This window comes from Nannospalax galili, unplaced genomic scaffold, assembly GCF_000622305.1.
Source record: "Nannospalax galili isolate Female #2095 unplaced genomic scaffold, S.galili_v1.0 scaffold1345, whole genome shotgun sequence".
Taxonomy (NCBI): Eukaryota; Metazoa; Chordata; class Mammalia; order Rodentia; family Spalacidae; genus Nannospalax; species Nannospalax galili.
In genome coordinates this window covers 307,214-312,338 of record NW_008353213.1, presented here as the reverse complement: position 1 = coordinate 312,338, position 5,125 = coordinate 307,214, and the positions used below count along the sequence as shown (strand labels likewise).

The 5,125-nt window shown below is 38.1% G+C and overlaps 1 non-coding gene across 1 annotated transcript; it reads left to right on the top strand.

Annotated features, from left to right (window-relative positions):
* Positions 1-1,814: 1,814 nt before the first annotated feature.
* On the top strand, positions 1,815-1,917 carry LOC115067222. The gene has a single exon (XR_003846650.1). It is a non-coding gene; the product is annotated as a U6 spliceosomal RNA (small nuclear RNA).
* Positions 1,918-5,125: the final 3,208 nt, after the last annotated feature.

The window sequence follows — 5,125 nt, the reverse complement described above, 5'->3', positions numbered from 1 at the left end:
GTGTGTGTGTGTGTGTGTGTGTGTGTGTGTGTGTATGCTACCTGTATGCTGTTGCTAACACAGAGACCTGAGAAGATTATCAGTTTTCCTGGAGCTAGAGTAACAGGTGGTTGTCAGTCACAGGAATGAATGCTGGGAACTGAACTTGGGTCCTCTGGAGGACCAGCAAGTATCAACCTGAGTGGTGTCTCCAGTCACAATAAATCCATCTTGATGAGTTTATCAGGGGTTACGTACATAGTTGTGAACCAGTCTTTGCCTAAAATTAGCAGAAATGACTCACATTCTTCCTACCAAGCTCCTGTTCTACCTGTCTGTGAGTCAACAGTTGAATACATGCAAACAGAACATCAATTACTACCTAGTGTCAAAACACCTGAAGTGACTATAGGCTCAGATGGCACAAGACATAGACAAAACTAGTGGGAAGCTGCACAGTAGTTCACTCTGTCCTTTTTCCTATCAGGAATTCTGCTGGTTTTGCAAAATAGTATCAAAATATTTATGGAATGGCTGTGTTTTTCTGGACTCTGTGGTGTAGAACAGATAAATGGTGGATAGAATTTAGCAGACCAATTTCACTTCAGGACTCTGGAATCCAAGAGAGATATACCCCTAAATGTGACATATTAAAGTGGCATGGTATGTTGTTGACAAGAACAATCAGTTCATCATTGTGATTAATTTTACAAATGACAGTGATTCTCTCCAAAATATAGATGGCCAGGGTAACTAGAAACTAGATTAAGTCATTGCCCATTCGTAGATCTGCATATTTATAATAGTGCAAAAGTAAATTAAATATCCAATCTTTTTAGCATATATGACTCTGTAGAGATTATAATTTTAAGATTTTAGGTACAGAATCAGTTTTCTCTAGAATCAGATTCTCTGTTAGACACAAAATGAATTAGTTTTATATTAGATGAAAAGTTCCATGAGAAGGAAACTCAGGGAATCATTTATCCCATTCCTAGTCTCATCTGGGATGAAGACCAATGGAAATCACTGCATGGAGACAGAGAGTGGATGTTATTTGGATAGGGCTAATCTAGTCCAGATAGTCTGTGGGCTGTCTAGGGATTCAACAACAGCACCTGTGTGAGGTGGGAAATCTCTAGACAAGAAATATGCAAAGCAGATTCAGTTAGATTTGAAAGTTCAGGGTTGTTCAGCAAAGACATTCTGTTTCCATTCTTCTTCGTGAGCTGCATTATTAGATATGGAGAAATGCACATGTAGTATTGCTGTGGAACACATGGCAACACCTGCATAGTGGGCCATGAGCTAAATGAGAGAAGCTGGTAAAAGACTTTGCTCTTCTGCCTCCTAGTTCCTCAGAACTGAGTACATTAATAAAGGCAGCATCATCTTAGAGGAAATAGCTTAGTGACTTGGTAATAATATAATAAGAAATATGTATAAGGGAATGAGAAATACAGAATTGAGTACTAATCCAATCCTGTGACCTATTTTTTAAATTAATGAAGCAAAGAACAGAGAGGGCTTTGTATGTTACAGTCAATTTGAACATGAATGCAGCCATTTTTATTTTTGGTGATTTGCATAATGTAGTCTTAGATGAGACTGTATGTAATGCAAGGCACATGAAGCTTCCTTTAGAAAAAGGTTTTGTTCCAAATAGTATATTCAATAAAGACTGCTTGAGAGCCAGTTACTGTAGTTCATCCCTCTAATTCTAGGACTAAAAAGCTGAGGTCTGTGCTGTGAATTCCAGCCAATCTGTGATACAGATTGAGATACTGTGTCAATTCTCCACCCTCCAAAAACATCCCTTAACTTATGCTTTTTCTTTGCTCACTTCGAAAGCACATACACTAAAATTGGAATGACACAGAGAAGATAAGCATGGATCCTGTGCAAGAATGACACACAAATGAAGCGTTCCATATTTAAAAAAAGATACACCTTTTCCTTTGTGTTAAATATTCTAACCATTTTGTTTCCAAAACTCTTTCTTCCTGGGTTTCATTCTCTTTCTTGGTATTCCCATGAAATGATTTATGCTCTATGTCATAAATGGGGTTTCTGATGCATAGTTTTCACAAGTATATTTAATTTTATACTATAATTTTCAAATTGTAGATTGAATATTTTAACTTATTTTCAGGATTACATATTTTATGCTTCAGTTAGAAACCTCTGCAAAGTCTCTGGTGACTCAGAAAGACCTCGATCCAAATAGAAGGACTCTAGCTATACAACTAATAGGGAATATGAGATCAGCGATGCTTAACTTTACTCTGACATCTTATGGCAATTATTGAGCTCTCTACCCCATACCTGGGCTTTCAGGTACATGAAGACAGGCATGAATAACCACCATTCACAATTTGAACAGCACTTTGTCATTGAAGGGTCTACGACACATTATTATCTGGAAATGCTAGAGAAAACTTGTAAGATAAATTATATTTTAATCATTGAAGAGTGAATTGGGACTAAGAAATCATGAAACAGTTTTACCAAGACAAGGATTTTAAAGGTTTAGTGTTAGCAAGTTTGAAGTTTCTTCCTATATACTTTGAAAATATACATTACCAACAAGGTGCATGTCTCTAGTGCTTCTTCTGAAGTGTCTCATTTATTCTCCCATTGATATTATTTCTCAAATACAAGGAAAATACAATTTTCAGAATATGTGAATAAATGTCTTTTCAGAAGATATACTTATGTGATCTCCAGCCAGCCTTGGACTCAGGCTGGTTACATTTCCTCCACCTCAGATCCCTGGACTTGATTCCTAACTTAGACTAGCTAAACACTCTACCATAGATTGCTAAGTCCCTACTGAGGAAATTCCATCCACTTCCATCTTCCATGGCTCCTGATCAGTCAGACAGACCTGTCCATCCAGGAATTTGTCAAGTCAGATCCTGCCCACTGCATCTCTATTCCGTTCTTCTCACCCACTCCGACCATTTCCCAGCCAGTGTCGGACCCAGGCAGGCTCCAATTCCTCTGTGTCAGATCCCTACACTAGATCCTTAACCTACCCTAGCTAAACAGCTTACCATAGATTGGTAAGTACCTACTCAGGCAGTCCCCCCAACTCCACCATCTTCCCTGACTTCTGATCAGTTGGATAGATCTAGTCTCACCTTGTAGTTTTCTGAAATAGTCATTCCTCCAAAGATGAATGGCCCCTTCCTAAGGAATTCATGTGGTTACAAACTGAAAATGCTCTCTGTTTAGCTGCTTGCCAAAATTTTAATTAGGTTATGTTTACTGGTCTGCTTGTTTCTTTGTTTTTTGCTTCTGAGTATCTATCTTCTGGCAATGCTGGGTTTCTTATTCGTTTATTAACTGGATTTTTACAAATTTCATGCAATGTAATTTGATGTAATTTAGATCCTCTCCCTCATTTGCATCCCCCAGCACCCCACAGTTTCATGTAAATCAAAACTGTATCCTGAAATGCACTTCTGTATGGGTTCATCCAATGGAAAATGGTCAAACTACCACAAATCTCACTCTTCCCTCTCAGCAGCCATCAATTAACAAAAAACAGTTCCTCAGGTAAGGTTTGAGTTTCTTATTCATCTCTCCATGTCCATGCTTGGATGTTGTCTGGTTTGATCTTACCTGGTACTTGTACATGCTGTCATAATTGAGTCATCATGAGTAACTAACCAGTTCATTAGAAAATTCTTTCCCTGTAGTCATCTACCACCTCAGGATCTTACAATCTTTCTGCCTGCCTGCAGTGATCCCATATCCTTGGGAGGCAGAACTGTGATATAGATGTCCTATGCAGTGGTATGTACTCTGTATTCTCTTGTTTCTATACATTGGCCAGCTGTGTTACCTTATTAATTCATGTAGGCAATGTCCCCATGTGTTCCAAACCAGACCAGACCATTGCAAATTGTTTATCAGAAAATTTGTTTCTGCAAATGTCACATGTTACTACATTTTGGGGGACATTTGTTCAACTGGAAATGGATGGAGGCATAGGAGTGTAGTTTCTTGATTGCTGTTATTGTATTAGAATTATGTGCTATACCATTTTTAAACAAGGCATAAGAAAAATTGGAATGTAGAGCTTAAGATGTCCTCTTAAATATACATATTTTGGAAGCTAGAAAAAATTTTGTGTTATAATATTTCTATAAAGTATGCTTTTGTTTAAAATAAGTATTAGAGCATTTATCAGAAACACAAATAAATTCAAAAATCACTTTGCAATCCCTTAGCAGGCATTGTTATATTGTATGTTATACTAATCATTTATTGTCAAAACACAAAGATAATGCTATTTCTTAAGTATGTGTTACTTATAAAGCCATTATAATAAAAATCTATAGGTTTCAATCATGCCTTACTCCTAGTGGACCACACTGCATTTCTAGTTCTTATTTAGTTTCCATGTTTGCCTCCTACCCCTTACTGCCATTTGGTAATATTTTCCATAGTTCCTCAACCTGCCTGAAATTGTATAGTCATCCTGATCCTAATAACTTCAACACTAAGCTCTTTTCCTTCCTCCAGATCTGGAATGCAAATTAGAATTACTAAAAACCTATGAATCACTCCAAGACCCCCAAAGATGAATTGCCTCCAAAAAGGAAGAAGACCAAGATACTGCCACTTGGGGTTTTCCTTCAGCTTCCTTCACTAACATCATGCTCCTGAGGGTTCATATGAAGCTTCTCTGGACCCTGAATTTGTGAGGAACAGGTAAGCCTTGAGAAGCAGACAGTTCGTCAAACTCTCTATCTGAGAAAGGGAGGTTTCTGCTCAATCCATGACTCTGGCACGCACCATCAAGACAGCATTCTTCATTATATTATGTCTTTAGTAGTGAGTGGGTGCATCCTGCTGAAGAGACACTATCCTTTCTTTGTACAACTTTAAGATGCTTTTTGTGATGGCTTCTCCTGGGTGTCAACTTGAATGGATCTGGGATTAACTGAAATGAAAGAGATCCTCTTGATTGGATTATCTGAAGCTGGAAGACACACCCTAAATGTGGGTGTTACCTTCTGATGGCAGCTGGTATAAAAGACCAAGGCAGAGGAGAACGCCAGGCTTCTTGCTGCTTGCCTTCTCTCTCGCTGGTGAGTTCATCTTGCTGCTGTAGACTGAAGACTAGCTGATCTTT